At 31.1% G+C, this 22,762-nt stretch overlaps 1 non-coding gene across 1 annotated transcript in view; it reads right to left on the bottom strand.

Moving 5' to 3' along the window:
- Positions 1-6,917: 6,917 nt before the first annotated feature.
- Positions 6,918-22,762, bottom strand: part of LOC147832629 (uncharacterized) — a 29,190-nt gene continuing 13,345 nt past the window's right edge. Inside the window, exon 3 of the transcript XR_015945399.1 lies at positions 6,918-8,502. This is a non-coding gene — a transcript (uncharacterized LOC147832629). The remainder of the gene's footprint in view (positions 8,503-22,762) is intronic.

Here is a 22,762-nt window from a genome sequence, read left to right as displayed (position 1 = left end):
CTCAAGTGAATCTTATCAGTTGAATATTCCCTGGGTTCAAACTGAAATAGGGAAGCGAGCCTTTAGTCATGCCACCCCCTCATCCTGGAATACTCTTCAGTCTGAACTAAAAATGCCTGAGCTCAACCCAATGACATCGTTTCGCTCTGTCCTTTCCTCAATGTATGTGTTTTTAATATGTTGAAATGAATGTGGTAAAGCTGAAAAACTGAACTGTATTTTTATATTATATTAATTTTCTATTTATTATTATTATTATTTTATTATTATTATTTTTTTATATAAATCAAGTGTTGCAGACCTCTTGGCCAAGGCACCCTTGTAAATGAGATCTTGATCTCAATGGGTTTTATCTGGTTAAATAAAAAAAACATAAGTATTACACTTTAAGCTAAATACTAGTTCATTTATTCATCTTCTTTCGGCTTAGTCCCTTTGTTAATCAGGGTGTCACGTTAGCGTGATCAAAACAGGAACAAAAAGGTGTGGATCCAAGTGCAGGTTTATTTACAATCGTGCAGCAAACAGAAAAACAAGATGTCCAGTGTTCAAAAAATAACAAAGTAACAAATAAACAGCAAAACAAGAAACTATGACTGAAACAGGATCAGGAACAAGACTAAGGTAACAACAAACTCGATATTCAAGACTTACTAGAAACTGATGACAAGATAGACAAACGACGCAGTAACAAACAGAGGTGGAATGGTTTAATATATAGTCCAGGTAAACAACGGAGATTGGAGACAACTGTGGTTGAAATCAGTGTAGATGACAGACCGGGTGTGTGCACGAAAGAATGTATGGAAATGTAGTCTTTTTGGGCGCTGTAGTTTCACTCAGTGTCCATTGAACTACAGAGCCCTGAGGTGGTCACTGACAGTCGTGACACAGGGGTTGCCACAGCGGAATGAATCACTAACTTATACAGAATATGTTTAACTCAGCGGATGCCCTTCCAGCTGCAACCCAACACTGGGAAACACCCATACACTCTTGCATTCACACACATACACTACGGTCAATTTAGCTTACCCAATTTACCTATAGCTCATGTTTTTGTTGTTATATTAATTATTTATTATTACTATTGTTTTAAACTCGCTTACTATTAAAGATCCAAACACACTCATTCACACACTCATACACTACGAGCACCCGGAGGAAACCCACGACAACACGAGGAGAACATGCAAACTCTACACAGAAATGCCACTGACACAGCCGGGGCTTAAACCAGCAACCACCTTGCTGTGAGGCAATTGTTCTACCCACTATGCCACCGCGACACCCCTGGATACTAGTATCTTGGAAAAATTGCAAGAAAATAATATATATATATATATATATATATATATATATATATATATATATATATATATATATATATATATATATATATATATATATATATATATATTCTGTAAATGTAGCAAAGGAAAAAAAATAGTTATTTGAAATGAATTATTAAAACTATTATGTTTACAAATATGTTTAGTTTAGTTTATTTGTTTACAGGGTCAATGCACATTAATAAACATTACTGTAAAATGTGGCTATTTTTCATCCGTAGACCCCTTACAGAATGTTAAAAAGTCACACCTAAAATAGAAGCACAACATTAAACATTAAATACACTTTCATATAAAAAATACAGTTGAAAAAGTAAAGAAAATAAAAAAAAGAACAGACTAATGACAGAGGACAAAAAGCCAAAGACAACAGTACAAATGTGTCAAGAATACAGTACTAATGCTGACAATGCTGATTTGTCAATAACCAATTTTTAACATGAGACTGAAAAGAACGAAAAGTGCATGATCTTCTAATTGTTGGTGGGATGGAGTTCCATTCCCTAGCAGCTTTCACTGAAAATACAGATTGACCGAATTTACTTTTTTTGAGAGGAATAATGCAGTCTCCTCTGTCACCTACTCTAGTAGTTCGGTGAGCAGTCGTTCTAATATTTACAAACAAATATTTGAAAAATGTCTCTGTTAAATAGCAATCTGAAAATATTTGAAAGAGAATCAAAGAAATCACAGGAGGGCTAATCATTTTAACTTCTACTGTACATATAAATCAATTAAGGCATGCAGTTTAATGTTTTAGATAACTTTTGTAAATCTTATGAACAGTTTGTGAACAATTAATTTCAATCTAATTATTTACATAAAATAATAAGACAGGTGAGTGTAAAAAAGCGATGCATGCTGACACTTGCCTTCATATTGTAATTGTCTGTGTTGTAGATGTCCTAATGGAAAGCCGCTGGCTGTTTTCTCTCCTGCTGGGTGGCTGATGCGCCTGCAGTGAGATGTTTAGAGGCTGCTGTATTGTGTGACAGGTTTATCTTTATCTGAAGGGTAATTTTCCACCTCAACTCATTTGATGATCCTGTTGTGTAAGTGCCCTCACAATAGCAGAGAGATGAATAACTGGTATTAACTCCATTTTCATGCTTCACCTTAGACTGCCATTATTCTCGCCACTGTTTTCAGGACAGTGGTCCCTTCACCTGCAGCACCCTCCTCTTAATATCAGCGCCCTTTTGGTAAATATGTCTTTATCATTTAACCTTTTGCTCAAAATATTGACAAACACGTTGCTGTCATTGAGAAGAAATGCCAACGCAGCATGGTTTTATTAGACATTGCTAAATACTGTTGGTAAGTGAACAATTATTGGCACTTCGATAAATTTATACGAGCAGAAATATTTGTGAAGTATATTTATGTTTATGTTTGTAAAAACTATATTTATTTTAGTAGCTATAAATATGAACGCAAAGTCCAGAGCAGGCTCACATACAGTTGGGTGGGCCTTAAAAATAATCAAATAAAAATAAAGTAAGTATATAATAATAATAATAATAATAATAAAATAATAATAGAGAGAATAAACAAAATAATAATAAATTATAATAAAATAATAAAAAGTAAAATGGATAATAAAAGATAAAGAAAAACAAATCATTTGCTAATTTATATTTGTAGAATATATGAAATCAATATATTTATTTTAGGAGCTATAAATATGAACACAAAATCCAGAGCAGGCTCAGAATCAATAATATTAATATTATAATTTATAATAATTATAATAATATTACTATTAATAACAATAATAATAATAATAATAATAATAATAATAATAATAATAATAATAATAATAATAATAATAATAATAAATTGAAATATTAAAAAAGGAAAATAATAATGAATAAAAAATAATAAACAATCAAATAATAATAAATAAAATAACTAAGAAAAAATTGCTAATTTATATTTGTAGAGAATATATTTATTTTAAGAGCTATAAATATAAACGCAATATTCAGAGCAGGCTTAGATTCAGCTTGGTGTGTCATAAAAACAAAAAACAAAAAACAAACAAACAAACAAACAAATAATTAAATAAATAAATAATAATGATAATGATAACATAATAAATAATAACAATTATTGTAAATAAAAAAAACAATAAAAGATACAGAAAAACAAAGTATTTGCTGATTTATAAAGTGTAAATGATCGATTTATTTATTTATTTATTTTTTTCAAACACTGACTGATCATTTTAAATGTTTATCATAATTTTTACAGAAAAGCGTACTAAAAAGAACATAAATAAACCTACAGTAGTACCATATTGTAATTTTTATCTTAACTTGTGCTTATTAAAATGCTTGACAGTTGAATGTAAATTGATCTAATTCATGTTCAGTAAAATTAATTTAGTGTATTATATTATAGGCTACTGTGTTTTTTGTTAAAAAACATTATCGTTATTGTCCAAGAAAATCCTATAAGTGCATCCCTATTGATGTAGGACACTGTACAGTATACACTCTTATCATTATCGGAAGAACATACTGTACTGTAGGAGAAAAATGATAATCACTCCTGATTGTCCATGTACTTCTGTGGCACTTCTTTCTATTGTGCATCTCCTTTTCTGTCATTTACTAACACTTTGTGCTCTGTGTGTACTGAGAGGAAACTCACTGAGTTGTTGATCATCTCTGGAGGCAGTAATATGACTGCTGCACTTCTGAAGGCAATCAAGCAACAGATGAGGCGTGTTCAAACTCATTGGCCTATTAATTTACTTCTTCTCAGGTGTACCAATAAAGGGTTTGCATGAAGTGTTTACAAACCTAGAGCCGGAATCAGCACTCAGTATGTGCAAATGCACTTATAATAGGTGTTGTTTTGCTCAAAATATCTGTGACAATTACATTTTTAAAGCAAAACTTGAATTTTTGGTTTACACCAGTGCAGAAAATAAATAAAAGAAGAGTGACTATTTAAGATTTGTGCAAACTAAAATAAATATGTACTATGTTAGTAATCATTATTAAAATAACACTAAATTGTATTGAATATTAAAATGATTGTAAGAAATTATTTAGGAATATTACTGTTCATACTTTTTAAATAAAATTAAACTAAATTTAATTTTATTTCATTTCATTGATTCATTTTATTTTGGGCTTAGTCGCTTTTAATTTTTTAAAATTTTTATTTCATTTCATTAAAAAAAATCCCAAGCTGGGGGTTTGTTTCCCACAATTTCTACAATTTTATTTAATAAAGTAAAACTGATTTATATGAAATATTACAATGATTGTATCAAGGGATTATATATGAATACTATTTTGTTTTTAATAAATTTTTAATTGATTATTAAAATTAATTTTAATTTATTAAAACAATCTTAAATTGGAGCTTTGTATCCCACATTTTCCACATTGTGTTTTAAATATAAATAATTAAACGTAAATAATTAAATTAAAATTAAAAATTACAAAATGGTGGTTTGTTTAATATGTTTTCAATTCATTATTTGCAAGGTTTAAAATCAAATTGTACAATACAATATATTTTTTTCGAGGGTTAAAAATGTGGGAATGTTAAGTCAGAGTTAAGAAATAAAATCCTCTATGATAAAAAACTTGAGAATGTAAATGAAGTAAAAAAAATAAAATAAAACTGTTCTGTAAAAGCCAATTGACTTATGACTGGTGTTGTTTTAGTGAAAATTACATTTTTAAAGCAAAAACTTAGAAAATAGATAAAAGAAGGGTATTAGGTAAGGGCATTAGTAAGCATTATAAAAAAAAAAAACTATATATATATATATACATATACATATATATATATATATATATATATATATATATATATATATATATATATATATATATATATATATATATATATATTTTTTTTTTTTTTTTTTTTTTATAATGTTTATTAAAATTTTATATAAATATAAATAATTAAAAAGCACATATTGGAAGTTTCCCACATCCCTATTTATTAAAATGACACTGAATGATATGAAATAATAGAATTATTGTATTTAGGGATTATATAGGAATGTCATTGTGTTTTTAATTGATTATTAAAATGAATTGTAAATAATTTATTTAGAGCAGCACGGTGGCACAGTGGGTAGCACAATCGCCTCACAGCAAGAAGGTCACTGGTTTGATCCCCGGCTAGTTCAGTTGGCATTGCTGTGTGGAGTTTGCATGTTCTCCCCATGTTTATGTGGGTGCTTCAAGCTAAATTGTCCGTAGTGTATGAGAGTGTACGGATGCTTTCCAGCGATGGGTTGCAGGTGGAAGGGCATCGGCTGCATGGAACATGTGCTGGATGAACTGGTGGTTCATTCTGCTGTGGCGACCCCAGATTAATAAAGGGACTCAGCCGAAAAGAAAATGAATAAATGAATGATTAATTAAATTAAATTAAATTAAATTAAATTAAATTAAATTAAATTAAATTAAATTAAATTAAATTAAATTAAATTAAATTAAATACATTTAATTTAATTTAATTTAATTTAATTTAATTCAAAAATCATGTTTCATATTTTTAATAGAGAATTTGCGATGTATATAAATCAAATTGTACAAAACAAAATAATTATTTGTAGTCTTAGAAATGTGGGAATGTTAAGTCACAATTAAAATATATAATATTCCAAAAACAGCTTTTCTTGTTTAATGTGACGAGGAACTTGAAAATGTAAAAAAGTATTTATGCACAGTTAAAGTCAGAATTATTTGCCCACCTAAATTATTAACCCCCCTGTTTATTTTTCCCACAATTTCTGTTTACCGTAGGCAAGAAGAACATCATTTGGGAAATACTTAAAAAAGCAACAAAAAAAAAAAAAATAGTTCACAGGGGGGCTAATAATTCTGACTTCAACTGTATATTATTAAGTCTGAAACTCCTCCTCGACTTAAGCTCTGTCTCTAAATCTAATATTCACAACCTTGTTGTATCTAATCACTTATTCCAAAACACACACCACTCTGCAAACTAAATGCCATAATTAATTAGAATGATCATTTTAATTAGGTCAGCTTTTTTGGCATAATATCTATCTTCACCCAGCAGAATGTGGCCCATGTGCTTAAACTCCCTCAGTGTTGTGTGTGTTCACTTGAATGTGTTCACTTGCGTGCTCTTCTCCCTCTGCAGATGGTCCTATATGTTTACTACTGCATTTCCACTAGAGCAAATCAGAGAGCTATTCCTGAGGGTCACTCATGGCTCCTTCTGTTAGCGCTTCTCTCAGGAGAGACGCGAGATGAAGAAACCATATTTATTGCAGACAAACAAGCCCCTTCTCGCTTACTGTTACGTTGCTCTTTCCCCATGCACTCATTCGCTTTGATTTATGCCACGCTTTGTCAGATGGCCTCGTACTGAGTGTAGAATTATGCATGTTTGTGTAGAATGAGGTGACAAGTTGAGTTTGCCTTCATCCAGCAGTTAATGCGGAAAAAGAAATGTGTGAATATTAATAAGAGAAAAACAGCATTGTATGTGGATGCACTTTTTAACGGCTCTTCTGTTCTCCGGTATAGAATGGAGGTATTTTAAAGAAAAACGGTTTCAATTCAATTCACCTTTAATTGTATAGCACTTTTTTTTAATGTAGATTGTGTCAAAGCAGCTTCACATAAAAGATCATAGTAAATTGGAACAGTGTAGTTCAGTTTTGGTGTTTAAGTTCAGTTCAGTTTAGCTCAGTTCAGTGTGGTTTATTAATCACTACTGAGAGTCCATACACTGAAGGAATGAAGGAATAAATCCATTGATGCATAGCTGTACCGATCCCAAAACCATGCAAGCTACTGGCGACAGCGGCTAGAAAAAAAAAAAAAAAAAAACTTCACCAATGGCGAAAGTGAAGAAAAAAAAACTCGAGAGAAACCACCACGGGCACAACCATTTTCATTTCTCCACTGGTCAAATGTCGTGTGCAGAGCTGCAGTCTCAGCGGCGGAGGGTGGAAGCTGGAACTCAGCGAAGACTCGTCTGTCCTGGGAGCGTCACATCAGTCTCATGCTCTTCACTCCCCTATGACCACCACAGCAGCTGCTCAGGATACGGCCTGGTCAAGGATATGGAAACCTTGGGATCATCTCGTCGCTGGTCTTGGATCGAATCAGTGACTCTGCACAGGCTGAGGGCCTCGGGATAAGTATCCCAAGGTGGAAATAGAGAATAAAGAGAATAATTAGCGTAGCTGCTGTTCATAGTGTATATAAACAAGATGCAGAAACCTGTGTTTAGCACATTCATGTATCATGCCGCTAAGTGATGTACTGAGTTTATGCTTTACTTAACAGATAGATAATTAATCTAGTTTTGAATTGGGAGAGTGTGTCTGAGTCTCGAAACAGAGTTTAGGAGCCATAAGTGAGAAGGCTTGACCTCCTTTACTCGATTTTGCTATTCTAGGTACTACCAGAAGCCCTGAGTTTTGAGATCTTAAAGAGCGAGTTGGATTGTAGCGAGACAGAAGGTTGGTTAGATAAACAGGAGCTAGATTATTTAAAGCTTTTTAGGTAAGAAGCAATATTTTAAATTTAATACGAAACTTAACAGGCAGCCAGTGTAAGGAGAATAAAATTGGGGTGATATGATCATAATGCAAGAAGGAATCTGATAATGACAAATGTCTGATTTTACCTGTAAAAAAAATGGTCTGATAATGTTGTCAATGACAAAAAACAAGCACATGTCTTAAACATAATAACTTAATTATAACATAATTAAGAATAGTTGTATTCTGATAATCACATTCATTCATTCATTTTCTTGTCGGCTTAGTCCCTTTATTAATCCGGGGTTGCCACAGCAGAATGAACCGCCAACTTATCCAGCGAGTTTTTACGCAGCGGATGCCCTTCCAGCTGCAACTCATCTCTGGGAAACATATACACACACACACACACACACACACATTACGGACAATTTTATCCTACCCAATTCACCTGTTCCACATGTCTTTGGACTGTGGGGGAAACCGGAGCACCCGGAGGAAACCCACGCGAACGCAGGGAGAACATGCAAACTCCACACAGAAACGCCAACTGAGCCGAGAATCGAACCAGCGACCCAACAACCTTCTTGCTGTGAGGCGAACATGCTACCCACTTCGCCACTGCGTCGCCTTCTGATAATCACTTTTCTGCGAATTAACAAACAGGACATATTTAAAGTCTGTTCAAGTCCACTGTTTCATGTCTATACAAAATGTAGCATTTTAACCATCATTAGACCAACACATAGGCCTAATATTCTTAGTGTTGTTTAACCATATGTTTGAGAATTAACAATAATAATAACCTACTCATATTAATCTTTATTAATCATCTACAGAATCGTGTTCTTTATTTTAAGCAAAAAAATTGTGATTCTTATTTTAGCCAGAATCGTGCAGCTCTACTGACTGAGATATGATTTTAAGTGGTTAACAGACCAAACACTGCATTAAATTATATTGTGTTGGGTTGTCATTTATTCAGATAAAAAAGTTAGTTAATATCGTCAGCAGATCCGCTGTAAATGCTGCTCTTCAAATCACTGTCTAGCTCCCCTGCATCTGTGTTCGTGTTGCCACTGTGAAATTAGCTGTTGTGCATGTAATGAAACTCCCCTTTTCATGCAAACCCTTCCCTCCTTCGCAGCTCGATACTCCCACCTGACTTTTTTTCAAACTAGAGGTGTGAAAACACCCTGTTGAGACACTGTTAACGTGTTTCTTAAAAAAACATAGTATTTTTATTCTCTAGAAGAGTTAAAAGGTTACATAACAGCGGTTGATTTAGAATTGAGAGGTGTTGTATTTGGAATTTTTTCATATGTATATGATGCATCTCAATTAAAAATTAATAAATAAAAAAGTGCACGTTTTCAAGATTATGGGGTTTGATCCATAAAAGTAAAAGTAAATAAATGAGCAAAACACATTTAACGATTCCTGGGTTTGGCTGAAAACTTTGTCATGTAATTGGCCCCTAAGAAGAAAGCTAATGCCAATTTAAAATAGAATTTTATGGTTGTAGCATTTGTTATTTTTATTTGTTATACAATGATATTTGTATATTCATGATCTAATCTTGATATAAGTTCAATCTCAGGTTTTTATGTGAAATGTACAGTTTATTTTAGAGATAAAAAGAAGTGCTTGCTGTCTTAAAATACTGAAAAACAACACCTCAATACCCTTGAAAAATCTCAACAAAACAATACATTATTAAACATGACAACAAAATCAGCAACTATGTAAATAAACCTGGCAAGCAAAAGACATATTAATTATTCATGCCTTGGCCTATAGTGGATGCTGAGAAGAGTGCGAATAGGGCAGAATAAGGTGAAAAAAGTTCTGTATATATAAAGTACAATATATACAGTAGTCCACATTTGAAGTGGATCAAAGTCTTTTATCAAAGTTGTCCTTAAACCAATGTGTATTAAACTTTAAATAATTGTTTTTGATCCTCTTCAAATGTTGCCTACTGTATATAGTAGAGTTATACGATAGCTGCATTGAGAGTATCCATGTTTATAAAAGTTAGTTGGATAATTTACTTAAAAAGAAATCGTGATAATCACTTTCATGTTGCTTAAAACTTGACTATCCCTTTAAGACCCAACTATCTTTAATACACATAAAATTGTCCTATTATTAAATTCAAGTATTTTTGTATAGCGCATTTCACAATAATTATTGTTCAAAACAACTAATTAATTAATTAATTAATTAATTAAATTATTTTTAGATGCACTGTTTTAAAATGTTTTAAAGAGCCCATATTATGGGTTTTTGAAAATTCCCCTCCATGTAGTGTGTAACACAGCTCTAAGTGAAGTGAAGTATCCAGCTAAGGCTTAAATCTGTAAGAATACAGTGTTTAAAACTGTTGATTCATCTATAAAAGAGTCGACTCATAGTGCTTCAAACGAGTCGCCTTGATACCGATTCATTAGGTGTTTCGCCATGACATACGAACGAAACCAAGTTATTCACGTGCACGCGCAAACCCGGGAGATTTCAAACCTGAGGCCCCGCCCTCTGACGCAGAAACCCAGACACACACACACACACCCACAAACACACGCACACACACACACACACACACAAACATGCCGGTCGATTGAAGTCACAATGCAGATGGATATTATATTGAGTCTCTACCCAAAGATGAAACCTCAGCAATATAGCCAAGCAGTTAGAAACTACTGGAAACTTCTGGAAACTACATGCTACAAAGAATACTTCATCAGCGTTTGTTAAAGGAAGGATCAGTAAAGAGCAACTTACTGCTGGACGTCAGGATGGATTTTTCTTCCTCCATTTCTCAAGTGTAAGTACGTGCGATTAAAGTTGCCTCGTTTACTCTAGCTTGCAAATGTATTTAGTTGTGATTTGTTACTTGTAACCGCGTGTACTGTATCAGGTTAACTGGCTATATTCTCTTATCGTGTGCAAAGTCACGTTAAAAACGCGACGCGTGCTGCTTTGTTAACGGAGCTCCGTGGACGATGAGAAGTGTGTGTGTCTGTGTGTGCGTGTGCGCGCGCTGTCGTCCGGAGCAGGGTTAAGTGCGTGTGTGTGTGTGTGTGTGCAATATGTGTGTGTGTGTCTGTGAAAAGAGCAGAGTGAGAAGCTAGGAGATCTCCTCAACTGTTTTTGGAGTTTTTGCTCAATAAAATAGTTAGTCGTCTGAATTTTCAAGTCTATAGTCTGTATTTACATTGACCCACTGGCAGCTAAAATCCACGCCTACACTATCGAGCGTGTATGAACTGTGATTACTTTTATATTGCTGATTAGCTGTTTGGCTTTTCACTCTCTGACTGAAGGCAGTCGACCAATCGCAACAGGCTGTCATTGGTCCAATCAGCGCAGATTAGCTTCGCGCTAAGGAGGGGTTTGGGAACAAATGAATCACTGGACGATTCATACGGGAGTCGCTGGGATAATTAGGTAAAAATAAATGCAGATTATAAGACCATGAAAGTGTTTTTTTGACCTTGCATGTATATTAAACTGTTGTTGGAGACCCTTACAACCAAGATATGACCCTATTTCATGTATAATATGGGCTCTTTAAACTTGTAAAACTCATTTACGAGCTGCAGATGATCACAGAGAGTTGGAACAGAAAATTTAATCCCAGTTTCTTTGCAAATCCTGTTCTGTGGACATGTTTATGCATGTTACTTTAGAGACATGTTAATACGCGCATGTCAATCAATTCGGTGGTTGGGAAAAACAGCATTCCTATGTCATGTTGTGGTGGGCCTGAAAATCACAGGGATTTTGATTCTATTTTAGAAGCAGAGAATGAAAAAAAGAGACGTGCATTTATATCACTCCAATATGAAAATAAACCTACACACAGTTCGGTCCAAAGAGCTTCCAAAAGTTGATTTTGCAAAATAGGTGCCCTTTAAAGTCAGTTTAAACTCCTGCAACAGAGCTGTTGAATTGCAAACACATGAAGTTGTTTTGCATTATTTACTTGGTCTGAACATCAGGTTGACAACATGTGATTACGGAAAATTGTAATTCTTGCTTGTGCAACAGTCTGTTCATTTGGTGACCTGGTAACTTGTCATTTAGTGGCAAAGTGAATTACCGCACATGACTTCCCAGACAGGATTGGGTTGCGTCTAGATAATCCATCCTATTACAAATGCACCCTGGCATCTAGTCTGAGGGGACATCCAGTGTGCCTGGCAGAGTTTTTGCAGTGCAGGGCAGGATCTGTCCGTGCCAGTCATTGTGTCCCATATGCTGGGAACACATGCAGACGTTTCCAGTTCAGCATCTGCTGACGGCGGATATGACAGAGTCTGGAGATAGTACTGAGTCATTAGAAATGGAGAAATAAGTGGATGACGTGGTAGTGAGGCAGCAAGACATTTTAGTTCTGTTCATCTTTATACTGATATAAATCCTTGAGTTAAAAAAGTAATGATGGATGGATGGATGGATTGACGGATGGATGGATTGACGGATGGATGGATTGACGGATGGATGGATGGATGGATTGACGGATGGATGGATGGATGGATTGACGGACGGACGGACGGACGGACGGACGGACGGACGGACGGACGGACGGACGGACGGACGGACGGACAGACAGACAGACAGACAGACAGACAGACAGACAGACAGACAGATAGATAGATAGATAGATAGATAGATAGATAGATTGTCTTTTGCCTAATTTTGTTTTAAGTCTAGATTATTTGCTTTGTCTTGTTTTGTTTTGAGACTAGATTGTTTGTTTTGTTTTGTTTTGAGTCTAAATTATTTGTTTTGTCTTGTTTTGTTTTGAGACTAGATTGTTTGTTTTGTCTTGTTTTGTTTTGAGTCTAGATTATTTGCTTTGTCTTGTTTTGTTTTGAGACTAGATTGTTTGTTTTGTCTTGTTTTGTTTTGTTTTGAGTCTAGATTATTTGTTTTGTCTTGTTTTGTAATTAGTTCAAGAATTAGATGCTGCTTGCACTGAATGTTTTTGATTCACTAAAAGGTACTGAGTAATTAATTCAATAATCTGTTTCTAGCATGTTTTTGACACTGAATGTTTGCTGAATGTTGTTGATCAACTAAAAAAACTCATTAGAATTAGAATAATTTGTTTATGACACATGTTTTTCAAGTTATTTTGCAAGATACTAGGATTCAGCTTAAACTGCAATTTAAAGGTTATTAGGTTAACTTATCCATCCATCCACCCTAAAGGGTATTTTTATATTCATCCATTAATTTATTGAACACATCCATCCATCCATTCTAAAGAGTATTTTTATATCAATTCATCCATTCGTTCATTAATCACATCCATCCACCCCTCCATCCATTCATCCATCCATGGATCATTGAACACATCCATTCATTCATCCATTCTAAAGAGTATGTTTATATTCATCCATCCTTCCATTCATCCATTTGTTCGTTGAGCACATCCATACATCCATACATACATTTACTTATACTAAAAGGATATTTTTCCATCCATCCATCCATCCATCCATCTATTATTCTATATTTCAGTCCATCGATCCATCGATCCATCCATCCATCCATCCATCTATCCATCCATCCATCCATCCATCCATCGGCTAAAAAAAAAAAATTAATTCCAGCCAAACTAAAAAAAAAGATAAAAGACTTCCTTTAGAATAAAAATATCCTTTAGAAAAAGAAATATTATAAGAATTATAGGAAATACTATGAAAATGCTCTATTAAACATTACTTAAAATAAAATAAAATAAAAATATTTTATACAAAGATTCACAAGATGGTTAATCATTGACTAATAATTGGTTAATAATTGACAGCTGTATAACAATCCCAATTTACATACTGTAGAAGCAAATCAAGTTGCACTAAAATGAATTTAATTCATATATCTTTTCTAGAACTATTATTTGGTTCAGATGGATTGCTATTGTGCAGTAAATTGCATCATATAAAATTTGCTGTGTGCAAAAAAAGTTGAGTAAATCCTCAGCTTTAAGGCCTTGTTTGGTTTCTCTCTCAGCTCTCCGCCCAGTCATCTTCATTTAAAGTTCCTCTTGACTGGGGTGAGAAAGGTGATCTTCTGCCAAGCTCGGTTGGTCAAAGCAATTCTCTTCACTAAAGAGGACCTTGCCCTCCGCCTCTCTGCTCTGTCCCCAATCAGTCCACTTCCCTTCCTCCTGCCACTATGAGCCTAGATCCCTCAACCAATCAGAGCATCACAACATCTCCTCATCACCACATCTGAATGTAAAGCAGATCATTAATTCCAGCAATGACTTACAGTTGAAGCCAAATTATTAGCCGTACTAAATTAACCCTCCCTGTATATTTTTTCCCAATTTATGTTTAACGGACAGAAAATTTTTTCCAACACATTTCTAAACGTAATAGTTTTAATAACTCATTTCTAATAACTGATTTATTTTATCTCCACCATGATGACAGTAAATACTATTTTACTAGATATTTTTTAGGATACTAGTATTCAGCTTAAAGTGACTATTAAAGGCTTAACTATGTTAATTAGTGATTAGTAAGTTTGGGTAATTAGGCAAGCTATTATTAACAGTGGTTTGTTCTGTAGACCAGGGGTTCTCAACTGGTTTGGCCATGGGACCCACATTTTTACATGGTCATCAGGCCGCGGCCCAAATTTTTAGGAACAATAATACAATTTTAGGAATTATAATTAATTTGTATTTATATGTTAACATACACAAGTAGTGACAGATAAATCATAAGAAAATCACCAAGACTTACAAATAAACTATATTTTATTGCTGTCATTTAACAAAATGTATCAAACTATAGAAATATTACAGAGTAAAAACGACAAATACTGTAAACAGTGGTTAGGGTAATGATAGGTTCAGTTACCATGAACTAAACTGAACTGTTAATAAAACATGTTGTCTGGTTTCTAAATGTCGTTTTAATTCAGAAGGTTTTATGTTCTCTTTTGAGAGCACCTCCCTACATATGACACTGAGGCTTTAGGTCTTTTTTGTCGTCAAAATATGTAAATCCATACTTTACATATTAGGGGTCACACTTGCGCTTCAATATATTTGTTGCTATAATGAAATTAAATTTCACTTGTCAAACTGTAGGGTTGTCGCGCATGCATTTCAAAGTAAAAGTCCAGTATAGGCAAAATAAGTTAAACTAAACTTTTGTTTTCTTTTTTTGACCACACACTCCGCGACCCACTGAAAATGTTTCTACGACCCACTTTTGGGTCGCGACCCACCAGTTGAGAAACACTGCTGTAGACAATGAGGGAGAAAATATTGCGTAAGATTACAGCTGTACAATGTACCCTTGCAGCATCGATATCACAATCTGATCGTTAGTCTGATCATTAGTCACAATAGTCACATGACAGGATATGCAATGTTCAGTGTTTCCTTTAGCATTTTTTCCAGCTGTGGTGGCAGACCTTTTACGCAGATCTACCAACTACCATATGGCGTTATTTCAATGACAAAAGTCCTGAGCATGGTATTTTAATTTGAGATTGCATTCATGTAATACGAGCATGCAAATCTCTTTGCTTCCATGCTGATTTCCTCTGTTTGTGCACAAAAATTCTTGCACGCCCTCGAATATACGCTGCTCAAGCGCATTTTCTTGTGCGCGCTCAAATAAAGGCTGCTAAAGTGCGATATAGTGCGTTTATGTAACGAGTATGTCTCCAACATTTATTAGATTTGCTAGGAAAATTTATAAATGTCTCCATTAGATCTACAGAACAGCATTGATGCGTCCTGAAGTAAAGTGAAACGCCAAAAACTCCAGCAAGATAAGTCATTATTGCAGAACAGACCTTTATCTATAAAGTATGATTAAGGAAACTGTGTTCATCTTAACTGAAATCTACGTCGTGTTTGCTGGCCTCACGCATCGCACAGCCCTGTCAGTCAGTCAGCATGTCACCATAAAGGGTTAAACTAATTATTCACAGCACTTCTAGGGTTACACAAAAGTTTGCGCTGCTATAATTCAATTACCTTTTAATATGTTTTTGTGTAATTATAACCCTCTATTTAAAAAAAACAACAACAACTGAATGTTTTGAATGAGAAGATGTAATGTACCTGTAGCGGGATGAATTTCAGTGTTGATTCATAGAATGAATGTAGCGGAAACCATGATGCTGATATTGTAATATAGTTTATTATTTGCATGTGTTTTTTTGACTTTATAATGATTTTAAAACATTTAGGCATAAGAAACTGTTTTGTTTGTAACTTTAATAACGATTAATTTGATCGATTTATTATTATTATTGTGTTATTCAATTACTGTACCTGAACACTGTTAGACTCGGAAAAGGACAAAACACTATTTATTTCAATTATACATTTTTTTTATTGTATTTATAGGTTGTTTATTAGATTATATGCAGATATACTCCCATACAGATTCACCCTAATCAGTCTAAAATAGTAATTTCTTTCCAAATAGAGATATTGAAGTCATCTGGTGAAATTGTATTCATGTTTCAATATATAAAGTCAGAATTATTAGCCCCCCCAACCCCCCCACCCCCGAATTATTAGCCCCCATGTTTATTTTACACCAATTTCTTTTTAACGCAGAGAAGATTTTTTTCCACACATAATAGTTTTAATAAATCATTTCTAATAACTGGTTTATTTTATCTTTGTCATGATGACAGTAAATAATATTTACTAGATATGTTTCTAGTCACTTCTTCACAGATTAAAGGCTTAACTTAATTCAGCCTGATCTCATGAGGAAAAGTAAGTATTTTACGTTTTACCAGTTTAGTGGCTAATTCGTACGAATTCGTAAGAGTTCAGTCGTACGAAAATACTAAGATTTTAAAAAGCAGGCGTGGCACCCAACCCCACCCCTAACCCCAACAATCATTGGGCAATGAGCAAATTGTACAAAATTGTACGAATTAGATTGTACGAATTCATATGAATTAGCCACTGAATCAAAAAGTTATGAATTGCCGTGAGATTGCGTTGGTTAATTTGGTTAACCAGGCAGGTTAGTAGTATAACAATGGTTTAATAGCTTAAAGGGGCTAATAATTTTTACCTTAAAATGGCTTTTAAAAAATTTAAAACTTATCAGACATACTGGAAAATGTCAAAAAAAAAAAAAAAAAAATCAAGTCAGTAATTCTGACTTCAACTGTATATGACAGAATAACAAAATATTGCATTGATAGATGTTTTTCTAATATTGTGACGCCCTACTTAAGAGTGCTAATAATATTGGCCTTAGTTTTCTTTTATTTATTTTCTTTCTTTTTTTATTAAAACAGAATATATTTTATTCAGAAGATAAACATTATAGAAAATACAGTGAAAAAAATCCTTGCTCTGTTGAACATCATTTGATAAATATTTGAAAAAGCAAAAATAAATAAATAAATAAATAAATGTATTTATTTATTTTCTGATCTGGAGGATGTGCTATATCATCATTATGGAGTCGCAATTAAGAGATATTGCAGTGTAGCTTGTTCTGATTGTATGAGAGAGAGAGAGAGAGAGAGAGAGAGAGAGAGAGAGAGAGAGAGAGAGAGAGAACTACACCTGTCATTATTACTGCTTCATTTACATGAGTTAGAGATGCTCTGTTTGCTGCTTGTCTCAGAGGAACAACACAAATTGCTCTATAAAGTTGGCTTTAAGGTACAGACACCTGCCATTCCATTAGTCAAATGGGTCGATGTGTCTGTACTTGTTCCTTATTATTAATATCTGTCCCGCTGTTTAGAATAGTGCTGAAGTCAGGAAAACTGTAATCTATTTAGATGAATAGATGGAAATGATGCAGAGAAATAATTACAAGTTAAAGCCAAGATGTTTAATATTTTAGCCTGTTCAAACTAATTTAATTTAACTATTGTTTTAAAGCAATAATGAACTTTTTGATTAATTGACCAACTGATTAAATATTTTCATTTTATAATTGTTATTAATAAACAAATGCATACAAGCTAAACCCAAGCGATATAAAGTTTCAGTCTTTTAAATTTATTTTGGGCTAAATTTTGTAAATAAAAACATAAATTATTAATTATAATATTGTTAGCACACATTTTTTGAAATATTGAAATATATTTAGGACAATATATTTAAGAGTAATTTTTTCTTCAGCTCTTTGACTGGTTAGAATTAATTTAATAAAAATTCATTTTTATTAATAAACAAACAAAAAGAAGGAAAGGATAAATATGCAAACAATGAAAGAAAAAAGGAAGAAATAATGAATGAATGAATGAGAGAATGAATAAAAATGAATAAATAATAGGTAAAAAAACAAAGAAATATAATGAATAAATTAATCAAAAGAACAAATGAATGAAAATTAAATAAATAAATAATAAACTAACAAACAAACACACAAATAAGAAAGAAATAATTAACAAAAATATGAATTAATAAATAAAAGAAAGAAAGAATGAATATGAATGAATAAAAAAACAAATAAAGAATAATTACAAACAAGAATGAATTATTGAATAAATGAAAACAAGAAAAAATGAATGAAAAGCACATAATTAAATAAATAAGCAAACACACAAACAAGAAAGAAATAATAATAAATAAATAATAAAAAGATGAATTATTAAATGAAATAAAGACAGAGAAAGAGATCATATGAATGAAAAGAAAGAGCAAATAAAAATGAATAAATAAACAAACACACAAACAAGAATGAATGAATAAATAGAAGAATAATGAATAAATAAATAAATAAATAAATAAATAAATAAATAAATAAACAAACAAACAAACATAAAAAATAAATAAATAAACTAATAAAAAAGAAATGAAAGAACGAATAAAATATAATTAAATGAATAAATAAACAAACACACAAACAAGAAAGAAAGAATGAATATAAAGAAGAATGGGTAAAAAAGAATAAATGATTAAATAAACAAACGCACACAAGAAATGAATGAACAAATGAATGAAAATAGAAATTAATAAATGGATAAATAAAAAATAAACACATAAACAAGAAAGAATAAAATACATTAATGAATGAATAAAAAATGAATGAAAATAGGAATTAACAAATATAAAAATTAACAAATAAACACCCAGACAAGACAGAAAGATTAAATGAATGAATGAAAAAATTAAATTAATGAATGAATGAACGAATGAATGAATGAATGAATGAAAATAGAAATTAATTAATATATAAATTAACAAATAAACACAAAAACAAGAAATAATAAATGAACGAAAAATGAATAAATTAATTAATTAATGAAAATGATAAAAATAAATGAACACACAAACAAGAAAGAATAATTGAATGAATGAATGAAAATAGAAACTGATTAATATAGAAATGAACAAATAATACAAAAACAAGGAAGAAATAATAAATGAATAAAAAAAATAAATGAACACACAAACAAAAAATAATAATTGAATGGATGAATGAAAATAAAAGTATTTAATATATAAATTAACAAATAAACACACAAACAAGGAAGAAATAATGAATGAATGAATGAATGAATGAATGAATGAATGAATGACAATTATAAAATAAATGAACACACAAACAAGAAAGAATAATTGAATGAATGAATGAATGATTAAATCATTGAATGAATGAATGAATGAATGAATAAATGAATGAATGAATGAATGAATGAATGAATGAAAATAGAAATTAATATATAAATGAACAAATAAACACACGAAATAATAAATTAATGATGAATGAATGAATGAATGAATGAATGAATGAATGAATGAATGAATGAATGAATGAATGAATGAATGAAAATTATACAAATAAAAAAACACACAAACAAGAAAGAATGAATTAATAAATTAATAAATAAACACAAAAATAAAGACAGAATGAATGAATGAATGCATGCATGAATGAATGAATGAATGAATGAATGAATGAATGAATGAATGAATGAATAGATAAAAAAGACAGAAAGAAAATAGAATGAACAAAGGAATAAAAGAATGGAACAGATTAAATAAAAAAATGATTGAATGAATAACTGAATGACCAAAAGGAATAATTAAAAAATTATAAAAGCAATAAACATGTAAAAAATAAAGACTAACAAAAATGAATTAATGAATAGACAAATCAATGAATAAATAAGAATGAATGAATGAATGAATGAATGACTGAATAAAGTACACACAATACAGTAACCAGATGCGATACATAATTATTCAAGATAATAATCAAAACTAATTTATATTAAAGGTTTTATGAGACAGTTAATTCAGTCAAGTGCTCGTCCACATATTTGATTAATAAGTGTGCGCTCTCATTAATTCTCATAAACACTTGTTGCAAATACCTTTTTCCCCTTTCAAAGAACTTGATTCAGAACAAGAGGTTCCAGTTTGATGGCAAATGTCCAAGAAGAACATGTTTCATTTAATAAACAAACAGGAAGTGCTGGTTTGATCAAGTGGAGTGAGTTCAGACTGAGAGTCACTTTCACAGAAGCCTGTGATGTAGAAGCGCAGTTAAAAAGGGGACACAAATTAGATTTAAACTGAGACTCACAGCCATCTGTTTCCACTTCAACTTAAAAGACATGTTTTTGGAAGAGTTCAGGTAATGGAAATTGAACATATTAGGACATTTATGTCACAACAGATTTTTGGAGGTCTTACAAACCCTTCCAAAAATGGGCTAGAAATGATCATATTAACCAGTTCATTTGCCTGAAGCCACACTGGAAATTAAAATAAGTTAAGGTTTTGTTTTGTTTTTAATTATTATTCATTTGATTTAGTTAATTACTTAGTTTGTTTTTTTAACTAATGTATTTTTATTTATTTTAATGTATTTTTATATAATATTATTTGTTTCAGTTGTTAGTTATATATATATATATATATATATATATATATATATATATATATATATATATATATATATATATATATATATATATATATATATATATATATATATATATATATATATATTAGTTAATTATTTAGTTAGTTTGGTTATTTATTTAATTTGTTTTTATACTTTAAATGACATATATTACTGTTTATTTTATTTTGTTTGTTTATTGTAGGTATTGTACATACTCTATATTTAGTTTTGTGTTGTTTTTCAGTTTTGCATTTTTTGTTTTGTTTTGTTTTCATTTTGTATATATATATATATATATATATATATATATATATATATATATATATATATATATATATATATATATATATATATATATATATATATTTTTTTTTTTTAATACTTTTATTTATTTATTTTATTATTAATAAATTTTATATTTTGGTAATTATTTTGTTTGTTTGTTTGTATGTTTGTTTATATTTATTTATTTATATTTTATGTTTTTTTTATTTTGTGTATTTATTTAATTACATAATTATTAAGTGTTTATAATTTTTTGGTAATTATTTTGTTTGTTTATTTATTTATTTATATTTTATGTTTTGTTTTGTTTCATTTTGTGTATTTATTTAGTTACTTAATTATTAATTAATTATATATTTTTGGTAAATATTTTTTTGTTTGTTTTTATATTTTATGTTTTGTTTTGTTTTGATTTTGTATATTTATATATTTACTTAACCATTACTTATTTTTGGTAATTGTTTTGTTTGTTTATTTTTATATGTTATAATTTATATTGTTTAATTTTGTGTATTTATTTATTTACTTATTAATTAATCATAATCTTTAATTATTTTGTTTGGTTGTTTATTTTTTATTTTTATTATTTTGTTTATATTATTGCTTATTTTAGTTAATTTGTTTATTTTATTTTATTCCTCTCTTTTAATGTAATGGAGAGTGTCTTGTATATTTTATATACAATCATGGACTGTAAAGGAAAAAAGGTTATATTGTAATTTCTACAAAAGCTCTATATAAAGTCAATGCCTCTTTCTCTCTTTCCCTCCTCTATCTCTCTGTCTCTCATGTGTCCTTATGTGGAATTCTCATGTCTGCTGCTGCTCTCTATCTGCTTTGTGTTGGAGGAGGTTGATGCTTGTGGACAGGTCTTAAAGTGCTTGGCCATTTATTTTGAATGATTAATTCAGTGCTTGTGCTCTGGTCTTGTTGCTTTCCTCAACATTGATCCATGTTTTAACCAAGACAGTGCAATTAAACGATCAATACAACAAAGGGGCGCAGGTGATAACAGTTTTGTTATCCTTTGTTCGGACATTAATACAGGTGTTTTCTTATTTTTGGTAATCCATCAGGAAACAGAGCTCTCTAACAAGAACACCATGAGGCTTAATTACAGTCAATCTGATCCAAAGACAATCTGACGGTTCAGTCTAATGCAATAGACTAGATTTACAGTATATGTCTAACTGAAAAGAGTGATATAGCTTTACTCAAGAATATTTATTATGTTGCCTGTGACATGTGCACTGAAAGAAAAACAATGTATACTATTATTTACTGGACAATTGTAATCTAGTATTAAAAATTTCACTAATCTTTACAAAAATGGCATGTAAGTGAAATAAACATAACATTTTAAAAAGAAAGCATAGGCCTTGCTTCATAAAATGCACATCAATGGCATTTTTTACCCTAAACATTATAAATAGTAATGACAAATCTTTTTTTTCACATCTTTTTTTTCCATAAAAAATATTTATTAAACATTTTTTTGCAGTTATTATTCATCCATTCGTTTAATTATTCAAAATAGTATTAATATTAAAAAATGATGTTGTTTGAAACAGAACTCTTTAGAAACTTTTATTAATGAATTCATTCAGTCATTCATTCATTTTCTTTTTGACTTAATCCCTTGATTAATCTGGGGTTGCAACAGTGGAATGAACCATCAAATGCAGCATATGTTTTACACAGCAAATGCCCTTCCAGCTGCAACCCATTACTCGGAA

The sequence above is a fragment of the Danio rerio genome, chromosome 19 (genome assembly GCF_052040795.2).
Source record: "Danio rerio strain M-AB ecotype USA chromosome 19, GRCz13ab, whole genome shotgun sequence".
Taxonomy (NCBI): Eukaryota; Metazoa; Chordata; class Actinopteri; order Cypriniformes; family Danionidae; genus Danio; species Danio rerio.
Note: the sequence above shows the minus strand (reverse complement) of the source record. Positions and strands in the feature narration are given on the sequence as shown.